Source organism: Aedes albopictus, chromosome 1, assembly GCF_035046485.1.
Source record: "Aedes albopictus strain Foshan chromosome 1, AalbF5, whole genome shotgun sequence".
Classification (NCBI taxonomy): domain Eukaryota; kingdom Metazoa; phylum Arthropoda; class Insecta; order Diptera; family Culicidae; genus Aedes; species Aedes albopictus.
This window is the reverse complement of record NC_085136.1, coordinates 145,211,037-145,224,261: the sequence shown is the minus strand read 5'-3', so window position 1 is coordinate 145,224,261 and position 13,225 is coordinate 145,211,037. Positions and strand designations below refer to the sequence as shown.

Below are 13,225 nucleotides of genomic sequence, written 5' to 3'. Positions count from 1 at the left end.
GAAGATGCCGGAGTCCAAAAATGGCAACCAGCATATCCAAGTTGGCAATCTAAAATCTAAGATAGTCTCCCAAAATTCGGCTGTTTAATAGAGCTTAAGGCTAATAAATCATTAAATATGGGTATATTTGCTATAGGGAGAATTTTCGGAATCCAAAAACAACAACCAGAATTGCCAAGATGGCGATCGGGAAGCCAAGATGGTGGCTGGTGAATGGTGTTTAAGTCTCTATGCAATGCAATGATATGGATAAAAAGTCTGAAGTCTAAAAATAACGACCAGTATTTCCAAGATGGCGGACTTAAATCCAAAATGTTGGCTCAATTTTCAGGATATCGAAAGCCAGATAAACGATATCATTTCTGGCGTCATGAAATTGATTATTGTTAAACGTATGAAAGTTCGATATTAATCTACATGTCACTTGAGTTTTCCTAATATGGGTTCAGAAAAGCATTATCACCGCTAGGTGGGTTAATTAAGTTTTTTTTTATAGAATCCAGAAAATTTGCATGATATGTACTTCAATCGAATCCTTATCAAGTGTCATCGACAGCTTATACACGATTTGCACGGATTTAATTGTCATTAAAAATTTCCGTTCTGCATATTTCTATGCATCCATATATGCTATAATGAAGGGCCTTATCCAAGCTCGGAACGACAACTAAGAGCTTTTCACGCTACTCAAAAGAAGCGGTTCTACAGTTCACACTTCGTTAACACCTAATTTTACTCATATCGATCAACACTCATATGTTCCCTCCATCGCATTAACCCATGCATCCCATCACCATCATCATCATCATCATCATCTTTCCCAACACCATTATTGACACCACTATTGCTCCCGAAGCGCGCACACGTCTTCCGGATTGTCGGCACCGACTACGAAATCTGTTTACTCGCAAATTAGGTTAATGACAAGACGCGTTAAAATCCACTTCACACCATCGGTGGCGACGACATCGAAGACGATGTTCGGAAACGCTGGCTGCCACAAGAAGTGCATCTCATCGACTCCCTAGACTCAGCGCTTCAACATCAGGAAAAAAAACGCGATCTCACAAAACTTTAGCTCATTATCTCGATTATTCCTATTAAAAAACTTTAATGGTACATAATTACCGCCCGCTGCCGGATCGTCGTCGTCGCGAGTCAACCGTTGTTGACGGGTTGGCGCTTTCTTGCACTCGCGCGCCGGCTGGCTGCTGGTCCATACCTGCCCTGGAACAGTCCAGGACGGGGGGATGGATGATGTGCCAGGTTCTGAAAATTGCCTACCAAGCGAGATCGTTACGGTTTGATTCCTGCTGGCTGACTTCGAGCCTCGCCACGCTGCGACCCGTCATCATAGTCCTCCGGACACAAACTTTACGCCATGAGTTGCATATGTTGTTGATGCTGCTAATCTGTTCACCGTATGGCTTTATGCCGGCTGCCGGCTGACGGGGGGACATCAGAATTCTGCCGTCTCACCACCTCCGGCGGGCCGAAAGCTCTTCTGGAATAGGCAACAGTAGTGCGGGTCGGGTACCAACGCCGAGAAGGCACATCGAGGCGATAATCCGTACCCATCTCTTCAGCTAGCGGAAGCGAATGCTCCGTCACCCTTTGATGGCTTTTACGTGGTGCACGGACGTGTGAGTAGGCGTGGGTCAGGGTTTCCTTGCGGGCAGCTTTATCCATCTCCAAAATCGTTACTATTTGTTAGCGTCTGCTACGCCGCTGCAGCGTTCTCCAAAGGAACACAGTGAAGTGGTTCACACTTTGACTGTGTCAACACAGACGCCATCCGCGACGCGTCAGACTCAAAGGAACACGGCCACTTGATACCGGGCGTGTTGGCAGCGGACAAGTCAGTCACACCTAGATTCATGAAGGGCCGACCGACGACGACGATGGCGTCAAGTTGTGTATGCGCCCTTAGATGTTTCCAGCTCAAACTCAAAGTAAACGTGTCACCCCGGAATAAATGAAAATCCGCACTTTCCGGGAGTCAGTGAAACGAAAAAATCGATTCTCTCGTTCCCGCCTGGCAGGGGGTCATCCAATTCCAACCTGCCGAGCTGGATGCCAACGCAACGGTAACGGCAACGACAACTCCCCATGCTTGACAAAGTTTCCAAAATTGCGTAATTAAAGAACGTTAATCAGCACAAAAAAAGTTTCAATTGATTAAGATCAACGCCCCGCGCCAAAATGTTGCTACCTCTCTAAAGAAATAAAAGAAAACTGCTCGTCGACTTTTGTCCCATTCAACTGCCAGAGAACGACTAATTTCAACGACTTTTCCTCTCTTTTCCTTTCATTTCAGGTAACGCTTAGCAGCACAGTGGGTGTGTGGAACTGGCATTCCATTGCTGACTGACGCGTCGTCATACTAGGCTTCGTCTAGCTGTGCGCGATATAATTACGTTTTGTCGTTTGTCGCCCGTGTCGTGACGGACGGGACGAGAGAAGGCCGGCCGTCGTAGTCAGGTCAGTCAGGTGACAGAATGGGAGTAAAAGGTCTAACCTGCAAATTATATTGCTTCATTTTTGCGTGCGCTTATCAGGAAGGACCCCTGGTGGTGGTTGAATGGAGGAAATTGAGTGGCGGGATTGTACAATGGCAGGAATTAGAGTAGGTAACATTTTTTTTCGTCATTTTCATTCCCGGACGCTCAAGCTGATTGTTACCGGTTATTAGAATCTTTTTGGGTCAATCACGGTTTTATGGGTAGTATTTTGTCGTAATGCGAATGATTCGGCTTACTTCCAGTTTTCAGCATAATGAAGGCAACGTTGCGTCAACTTACAAGGTAAAATCACTCCTAGGTACGAGAGATTTATCAAGCTTAAATCCTTCAATTAGAGCACACCTTCGCTACTTCAGTAACTGTTTGTCCTTTAGATGATACATATGATCGTACGAACTGATTCAATGGCAACGACTGCAAGCGCGAGACAACGGACAAGAATTTTAACAAGCCTATGAGGCATGCCGTATGAAGTTGGAGATCCTTGGACTGAGAGAAGTCCGTTGGCCAAACTTTGGAGAACACATATTGGCGTCAGGTCAAATTCTGCTGTACTCTGGCCTACGAGGTAAACATGCTCCTCGCCACCGTTGAGTTGTTTTTTTGCTCGATAGTGCGAGCGAAAACACGAGGAGCCAAAGCCGTAGCCCGTCAGCGATATTCGGCTCTCTAGAAGGAAGTGAAACGCTCATATCATATGATCATATGTATCACACATATGGTGATATGTTGTACATATCATTCTGGAGCAAATCAATGAGTTCCGAGAATCTCTCTACCTGGTATTCATTGATTACGAAAAAGCTATCGACCGTCTCAATCACGAAAACATGTGGGAAGCTCTCAGGCATAGTGGCGTCCCTGAGGAAATCATCGGCCTCATTGAAGCACATTTTCGTGCAGAGTATCGCATAATGCCATGGTGTCTTGTATGATCCCATCCGGACGTTGCTGGAGTGAGGCAATGATGTATCCTATCACCGCTACTGTCCCTCATCGTAATCGACGATGTCCTGGTAGGTGCGATTGATCGTGAACCAAATCGTGAATTGCTGTGGCAGCCCATTACCATGAAGCACCTGAATGACTTCGAATTGGCTGATGGTATTGCTCTCCTAACTCAACGGCGCTCTGATATGCAGAGCAAGCTCAATGATCGTGCCGATCGCAAGTCTAACCATCAACGTCAACAAGACCAAATCGTTGGATTAAAAACGGTCAACCCTTCCAGCTATACGGTAGCTGGGCAAGCAGTGGAGAATATTGGAAGCTTCCAATATCTTGGTAGCCGAAGGGCAGCCGATGGTGGCACCAAGATCGACATAGGTGCCCGGATCAAGAAGGCGACGCACAAGAATCTGAATTTCCAACGCGAACGTGTAATCTGTGCTGCTATACGCCAGTGAAACTTGGTGTGTATCAGTGGTGAACACTCAACGGCTGCATGTCTTCATCAAGTAGTTCGTGCATGGTAGTATGACAACTAGATCTCCAATGCGGAGCTCCAATGTCGGTGTCATCAGAAGCCGATAGCGACACAAGTTCGGGAGCAAAAGTGGCGTTGGTCAGCCACACTCTACAGAGGGGAAACGAATCAAGCAAGCAAGCATTAGATTGGAACCCAGCAAGACATTGCAGCAGAGTCGGACCTAGAAGCTCATGGCGGAGCAGCTTCATCAACGAAATCAAAAAAGTCGACAGAAAGTTTGACAAGGCCACGCACAGGTCAAGGCGATGGCGAGCAATCGCCCAGGATGGAGATCTTTCAATTCGGCCGTTTGCACCACCGTGGGAGCTCTGGATTGAAAGTAAAGTCTGTATCCGCAATAATCGGGACACAGAAGTATGGCTGTAGCTCTGTAATGAATCGGTAAAATTGGCCAAATAATTGACTGAGAACTCTTTGGTGTATGGTTATTATTTGTGCCAAATTTCATAAAAATCGATGCATTACTTTTAACTGTGGATAAAAAACAAACAGATGTGGTTTTAAGCATTTTGTACAATCATGACCAATTTTCATTCGCATAGTAGGTGGTTCTTTTACGCTACAGTTCAAAGTTCTGTTATGATAATTATGAAATTCCGTTAGCAGTTATGATACTTATAGAGACACTTTCTTGCAAAATTTCATCAACTTTTATCGATTGGTTCGAAAGCTACTGGTGTTGATAAGGGTGAGTGTTAGTGAAATTTTTTCATGTTTTTCATGCGCGGTGTTTGCCTATTCATAACTTTTGAATTTCTCTACCAATTTTCATGAAATTTTCACAGAAGGTAGTTTGATTATGTGTATATTATGTCGGTAAAATTTGATGATTATTGGTAAAGTACTTTCAATAGTACAATTGATACAATAGAGGGTGCTGACTAATTGCTGTCTGAGGGGCTAAAATCATGTTCAGTCCCAATACATGTTTCGATTATAAAATAGTTGATAGTGCATCGATTTTTTTGAAATTTTGCCCATGCAACAAATGTAGATTGAGAGGTTTGTGTTGAAAATTTCAGCCATTTCCTTTGACGAATTCAAAAGTTGCAGCGCTGACAAGCAAAACTAGGGGCTGTACAAAATTCAATGGCGCACATTCTACTCTTTCATTGCTACAACAAAAAGTACTGCACCGATTCACATGAAATTTTGAAGGCGAGATGAACACATCTTAAGATTTGATTGGGTCAAAATTGAACAATTTTAATGTATCTATTACAGAGTTACAGCTGTATTTCTGTGTCCCGATTATTACGGATACAGGCTTTAAGTAGTAGTACGATGACTCAACTGCTGGTTTTCCTGCATAATGAGTAGCCCTTTTTGAAAAAAAAAACAAATCCATCAAATATTCTTTCGGAAATTTTCTTCAGGGATTTCTTTAGTTTCTAAAAAGGATTATTTCAAATATTTCACTAGCTATTTTTTTTCCGAATTTTGTCAGAAGATAATTTGAGTAAATCGTGCATAGATTCCTTAAAAATTTCCTCCCTGGATTTAGATAAATATTTTGGAGATACTTTCATAAATGCTTTGAGAGATTCCTCCAGAAGTTTATCAAAGTATTCGTTTAGAAATCCATTAATGTATGATTTCAATATTCCTTCATGGCTTTCTGTAAAAATCCTCCTGGAATCACTTCAGGAATTCCTTCAGCTACTACTCCAGGAAATATTCCAGGAAATTTTTAAGAAATTCTGCCAGAAGTGCACACGGAGTTTGCTCTTAGAATTTCTTCAAGAGTTCTTCCAAGAGTTCCATTACAAAATTCATCGTTTTGTAGAATTCTCTCCAAAAAATTCTAGAGATTATACCAGCAGTTAATTTTAGAACTCCTTTATAAAACCTTCCTAGGATTCCTTCCATGGACTCCTTCATAAAATCCGCCAAGAACTTCTTTCAGTAAGTATTCAACTGCATATTTTACCATTTTTTAACATGTCAAGAAATGAGCAAGTCTAGGGATGCAAATCTCTGAAAAATGGACATCCATTGATCGCTTCAGGATTCAGGAATATTCGAAAACCTCCTTCAAATTTCCTCCAGAGGATCCCCAGAAAATTCTTCAAGAACTCCTCTAGAAAAACTCCCATGGTTTCCTCAGTAATTTCGCCATAGATTTTTTCAAAAATTTGTACGAGAATTCTTTCAGGAGTTTTTCACTGATTCCTTCAGAAATGCTTTCTGCAACTCCTTCAGGGAATCCAAATTTTAGAATTCCTTCAGATTTTTTTCCAAGGATTCCTTTGGGAATTCCCCTGAAGGTTCCTCCATAAGTTTGTTCTAGGATACTTTAAGGATGGATTCCATCCTAAATTACTCTAGGATTTTCTTCAGAAATTACTCCAGTAATTTGGTCTTAAAATATAGCAAGGTTTATTTCAATAACTTTTCAAGTGGTTTCCTCAGAAATCCTTTTTCGAGGAATTTGTTCAGGGCTTTTTTAATATTTTCTTAAACATTTGATCTGCAATTTCTCAAAAAATTGTTTCGCTGGTTCCTTTTGAAATTTCGCCAGATAGTACTTTTGAAATTCTTCTAGGATTTTTTTTAGGAAATGTTTCGGAAATTTGTCCAGGGATTGCAATAGTAGAATGCCTTCAGGAAGATTATTTCAATTTTTTTTCCGTGGTTTCTTCAAAAGATCTTTCAGAGATTCCTTCAAAAATTCATACAGATATTTCTTCAAGAAGTGCACTATTTTGTTATGTCTTTATTATCGAGACTTTCAGCCCAAGGCTGGTTCGTCTCCAAAGAAGTGCACTAGAGTTTTGTTCAGGAATTGATCCAGGGTTTTCATTGAAAATTGCCGCAGGAATGTGTTCAGGAATTTATACAGGGACTCATCCAGCAAACCCTACCTACAGACTTTCCTCCAGAAATTTTTGCTTCGTTACTTTCAGTGGATCAGGCGAAGTTGCTCCAGTGATTCCCTTAAGATTTCCGCCATATATGCCTCCACGAAATTTCTCCGACATTTTATCTAAGGATAACATTAAGGGTTTCTGGATCGGTTCTTCAAGGAATTTTAAACAGAAACATTTTCTTGAAACTTCTACTGGGATTCTTCTAGAAATATCTAAACAAAATTTTTGTGGATTTGAACAAAAGCTTATCTAGGTGTTTTTCAGCTGTTCTTACAGAAATTCCTCCAGAAAAACGTCCAAAGAATGCTCTAGGAATATTTTCAGAAAGTCCTCCTAGAATGCTGCTAAATATGTCTCCAGGAATTTTCTTAAAACTTGGTCAAAAAACTTCTCTATGAATTCCACTAAAGGTTTTCCAGGTTTTTCTTCATCAAAGTGACCATAAATTCAACCTGAGATTTCCTTGAAGTTTCTTCAGATATTTCTCTAGAGATTAAATCAAGATTTCTTCCTTAGATTTCTACAGGATTTGCTGCAGTTTTATCCAGAAAGTTCTCCAGTTTTTTTTAAAAACTCCTACTAAGATTCCAGAAACTTCCTCATATCTTTGGGGATTTTCAAGAATTTTAGTAAGAGAGTTCTTTAAAAGTTCTTTCAATAAAATCATCAAAAATCCTACAAAGATTCTTTCGGAAATTCTTCCAAGGATTCCTCTAAGAATTCATAGATTTTTTTTTCATATTATATAATCCATTATCCAGTTCCTTCTGAACAATGATCATCCCATTGAGATTCCTTCAGGTTTTCTCCCTGGCTTCGTGCCCTGCCATCAAGTCAGCTTGGAGAGGTCGTTCCTGACCAGGGATGCCAGGTGAAATATTCAAATATCTTCACAAAGCACGTTAAAATGTCTTCACATGTCTTCACATCCCATACTGTGGCTTTAGAATAAAATACTAGAAGTCAAAATTTATGCCATGTTCTCACTTAGGTTTATATGAAGGAATATATCGTGAGGTCATCCAGCAATAATGCATGCTTCTCTCCAGAATTTCCGTGGCAATTTTAAGGGGGCTTCCCGAAAATTCCTTAACAAGCTCCTCGGATTTATTTTCACGAGTTCCACAAAAAACGTCCAGGAATTTCTCTAGGAATTCCTTCGGAACATCTCCCAGGAAGTTTTCGCGAATACCTTCAGAAGATCTATGAGAATTCATCGTGGAGTTTCTCGGGAATTCCCCCAGATCATCCTCGGAAATTCCCCCAAGTGGTCCTCGAGAATTCTCCCAGGAGTTCCTCGTGAATTCCTGCAGAAGATCCTCAGCAAATCCTCATGCTTATCCTCATGCAAATCCTCGGCAGTTCCTTCAAAAGATCCTCAGGAATTCCTCCAGGAGATCCTCGAAAATTGTGCCAGAAATTCCTCGAAACATCCTCTAGAAGTTCCACCGGAATTCTTTCATAAGTTTCTCGAGAATTTCTTCAGGAGTTGAGTTTCTCGAGAATTCTCCCAGGAATTCTTCTACAAGTTCCTCCAGGAGTTCATTGGAAAATTCTACAGGAGTTCCTCGGCAATTTCTTCAAAACTTCCTCGGGAATTCCTCCAGGAGTTCTTCGGGAATTTCTCAAGGAGCTCTTAGGCAAGCTCTTAGGAAATTCCTCCACGAGATCTTCGGGAACTTCTCTAGGAATTCATCGAGGATTCCTCTAGGAGCTCTTAGGAATTCCATCAGGAGATCCTCGGGAACTCCTTCAGAGCATCCTCAAAAAATCTCAGGAATTTCTCAAGAATTCATCCAGGAGATCCTACAGGAAGTGCTCGGCAGTTTTTACAGAAGTTCCTTGGAAATTTCTGTCGGAGTTCCTCGGAATTTTTCCGGAAGTTTATCGGGAATTCCTTGACAATTCTTCCAGGAGTTCCTCGGAAATTTCTACAGGAGTTTCTCGGGAATTCCTCTAGGAGGTCGAATCGAATCGAAATTGAATCGAATCAAGAATTCTTCCAGGAGTTTCGAGTATTCCTGCCAGAGAACCTCGGGAGTTCCTCCAGGAGATTCTCGTAAATTCCTCTCGGAGCTCCACGGTAATTCTTCCAGGAGTTCCACGAGAATTCCTCCAGGAGATCCTCGAGAACTTCTTCAGACGATCATCGAAAAATCCTCCAGCAGTTTCTCGGAAATTCCCTCAGGAGATCCATGGAGGAAATCGACGAAAATTTCTCCACAAGATCTTCAACAATTCCTCCAGGTGTTCCTTTCAATTCATCCAAGGATCCTCCGGAATTCCTTCAAGAGATCCTCCTAAATTTCTACAGGAAATCTTCGGTAAATTCCTTCCAGGAATTCTTCGGGAATGCTTGCAGGAGTTCCTCGGGAATTTCTCCAGAAGTTCATCGACAATTCCTTCGGGAATTCCTCAAAAAGTTTCTCGGAAAAACCTCCAGGAGTTCCTTGGGAATTCCTCTTGGGATTCTTCGGGAATATTTTGTGGAGTTACAAGTTTCTCGGGAATCCCTCCAAGAATTCCACGAGCTTTCCTTCATAGTTTTTCGAGGTTCTTTTCCGGCAGTTCCTCGAGATTTACTCTTGGTCCCTAGAAAACTTACTCCAGGAGTTTCCTGGGAATTTCCGACGATTTCCTGGAGGTATTAACAGGTATCCATAGGTATATCCAGATGAACTTCTGATAAACTCCTGAAACATTACCCGAGAATCTTCTGGAAGAGTTCCCGAGTAAATTCTAGAGGGATTTTCAATGAACTTTTGGAGGAAATTCCCGACAAAATTCGAGAATTATCGAGAAATCATGGAGGAATTTCCGAAACTCCTAGAGGTATCCTCCTTGAGGCATATCCGAAAATCTCTTGAAGAATTTCCGAGCAACTAAAGGAGAAATTCCCGAGCAACTCTGGAAGAATTCCCGAGTAACTCCTGGAGAAATCCCCAAAAAACTCCTGGAAAAAAATCGACGAACTCCAGGAGGAATGCCTGAGGAACTCCTAGAACTTCCTGATGTTCACTTGGAGAGCTTATTTGGGACAGAAGGCTGCTATGATAGTGATCGATCCGATGGAGGTGCAAACCTTTCGGTGAAGGGACTGCGGTTACTGCAAGGCGTGGCGTGATAGAACCGAGGATGGTGGAAGCTGGATAGCTTGCTGTTAGCTTGGATGGAGAGGGATACCATTCACGTTCTCGCTGGCTCTGTTAGCAATTCTGTGGATTTCCACGTATTCGACGGGAGTCGTCATCGCCGTAGTTGTTGCACTTGGGATCGTTATCTTCTTCCATGTGTTTGCAGTCGTCAGTTGAATGGTGCTCAGCGCGCTTACCACACTGTGGGGATACATGTGACAGTTCCTAGTGCTATATCCGTACGCCAAACAGTTTCAGCACGGCGTTACTTCTCATTGCTTTGGTTTGTATTTCTATCTCCCGGCAGTACTGCCGAAGAGAGATCTTTGCTAGAACCAGAAACGGATTGAAAAACAAATCCGTTTCATTTCCTTCCAACTTTCACAGTTACCTTCACACAATCTATCACTTTACGCCTGGCTTCCATGCACCAATGCATGAACACTGTGTTAAAAATAAATATTCCCCACCACTGGCATTCACATGACCTTGTGCAGGCGCAGACGACTCAATGACCTGTTGGCATCAAGCGATTATTGCAATCATCACTTGCCGCCACATTGACCAGCAACCTGACGCAGCAGGCGCACAATCGCTCACACAGTGAAGATTTCTGTTAGTCCTAAGCAGCTATCTCATTGGTTCTTAGTGTAAGTGTAGCTGATCAGGTGATACTGGAGTAGCAACTGTGGGTGGTCAATCAAGCTCAAGCTCAGCTTGACTTCCTTCAGCTCCACGACGATTTAGTCCACTGAAAACTCCGACAGAACCTTGGATGGCAGACCTGGATGGAATTTTCATCTTTTTCACAAAGGTTTTTTTTCAGCTGGATCGTGCAGCGGACCGAATGGTTTTTGGTAAGCCTTGCAAGCCGACCCAAAATTGTTCGATCTAATCGAATAATACCTATAACAACGTATTCTGCATTGTTTCATAAGTATGGCCAAATCAGAGTTTAACGAAATAGTTTTCCTTGAGATCTTCATTGATCGCAGAGGACTAACTTCTTCAAAAGGTATAGCGATGCTCGTCGTAAAAAAAAATCATCTCGACTGACTTTTTATATTTAGCATGAAAAAATAACTTGTCGTCTTAATATCGAACAAGTCACAAGCAAATTGCGTAATTGAATCAAATAAACGGTCAGGTAAGGAGAATTGACTGCATTCTGTGCAACTCGGATTTGACAGCCATGCAGCCGACGTTTCGACACTTTGGATGGTGCCTTCTTTAGGAGAAAATTATATTTTTATTATTGAATGTGACTGTTGTTAATTGTTCCCTACTTGAGATACGTTTTTCGTTTTTTGTTCAATGTGATTTTGTCTAATTCCAACTGTTGGGTAACTAGTAATATAAAATCCGAAGAGTAAGACATCAAATTTAAAATTAAGACAAATAATGTAACTTTTAACACAAATTATGTAATCCACAGTATGTAACAAAAATTTTCACCACCCGACAGTTAGAATTAGACAAAATCACATTGAACAAAAAAAGAAAAACGTATGGTAAGCAGGGAGCAATTACCAACAGTCACAGCCAATAGGAAAAATAAATTTATTTTAATTTCCTCTGAAGAAGACACCATCCACAGTGGCGAAACATCGGGTTAGATAACAAGTCGTTTTGATTTAACAATACTGCGTAGCCATCAAAGTTCATGATTGAGATGCCGAAATTCACTAGATACCCCACTCCAGTCGAACTCCCTCTTGCCAAATGGTGTCACTTTATTATCTCATGGGGTGTAGGAGGTTTCAGGATCTCGAAGGGGTCCCAGACAGTTTCAGGAAGTTTCATGTGGCTGCAGAGGAATTCTAGAGGTGTTCAAGGGAAGATTAGTAGCGTTAGAGACTTTTCAAAGACTTTGGAATTGGTTCAGAAGGAAATCAGGGAGGTTATAGAGCAGTTTCAAGGGGTTTACGGCATTTCAATAGCTTTCAGAAAAAATCGCGAATGATTTGGAAGGGGATGGTCTTTCTTTTTTTTTTCTGTATTAACGAGCTTTTTAGCCCTAGCCAAGCTCATCTCGGGACCCACGCTTTATTTCCCTTCCGAAGGAAGAACTAAAATTTTGCGAGCTTTTCGGGAGAGAGATTCGATCCCAGGTCCTCGGCGTGATAGTGAACCATCACACCAGATCCGCTTCACGAGGAGGATAATTCCAGTGGTGGTTCATGACGTTCCAGGGGCATTTTACGGGGTTTCGAAACAGCATCAAGACGATTTAGGGCATTTTCGTAGATTTCAGATTTCAAAGGGTTCAGAAAAGATCCAGCTGGGTGTTGAGCTGTTTCGTTGGGATTTCCGGAGGCTTCAGAAGACAAGGATCAGTTCAGTTACCACTCCTCTCCTAAGAAAATAACATATTGACAATGGCGTCGAAAGGGGGGTGGGAGGTTTGCAATTGTTTCTAGAGAGTTATGAGGAGGGTTCGAGAAGGTTCCAGGAGAGTTTCTAGATATCTCAACGGGTTCCAAGAGTTTCAGGAATATTTGATTGGATTTAAGGGGCATTTCATTCGGTTTTGTTGGCGATTCAGAGGTACCAGAAGGAAATTTAGGGACGTTTCAGGAAGATTCAGAGAATGCTTTTAGGTGCTTCTGGATCATTTTAGTGAGTTTCACAAACTTTTGAGGGAAGTTTTAAAATATTTTAACGGTTTTTCATTGGGAGGGCATTTCAGAGGTTAGAGAGAGATCCTAATGGACGTTTCTGGGGATGCCAGGGTGTTTCAAACGGTCTTAGGATATTTTAGAGGGTATTCGTAAATTGTTATAGTTGAACAGGATTGGGGAACTCAATAATAATAAAACTTCTAGTTGGGAACACTGCAGTTACTTCGATCACTACGAGGCGCCCACATACTGCAAATGTTTCGATAGGGATTAAGTTTCATTAACCATGTGTTCGCAGCTTACGAATCCTAGGCACGGTAAGTATGTAATGTGTATCAAACCATTAATTGGGCTGGTCACTTCTCTAGTGTACTCTTACTAGGTGGTACAATATCATTGATCTACTGCATACTATATTCCAGAACCAGGAACATGGCTGAAAAAAATATCGTTTTGCGATGAATGATGTTCAATAATCAAGGTACAACTTCATGAAATCCGACCAAGATGTTTTTCTTCGTAGTCAATGCTTAGCACAAGTTGGAATGGCTTCTCTGTTACTCAAACTTTTCTTGCTTCCTACCTTATT

At 41.7% G+C, this 13,225-nt stretch overlaps 1 long non-coding RNA gene across 2 annotated transcripts in view; it reads left to right on the top strand.

The window, feature by feature from the left end:
• Window positions 1–13,225, top strand: part of LOC134285204 (uncharacterized) — a 476,414-nt gene that overhangs the window by 264,348 nt on the left and 198,841 nt on the right. The window contains exon 2 of one of the 2 annotated variants that reach the window (XR_009996207.1): window positions 2,318–12,428. The exons of the other annotated variant lie outside the window; for it this stretch is intronic. This is a non-coding gene — a long non-coding RNA (uncharacterized LOC134285204). Of the gene's footprint in view, window positions 1–2,317; window positions 12,429–13,225 lie in introns of those variants that run through there. 2 annotated transcript variants of the gene reach the window in all.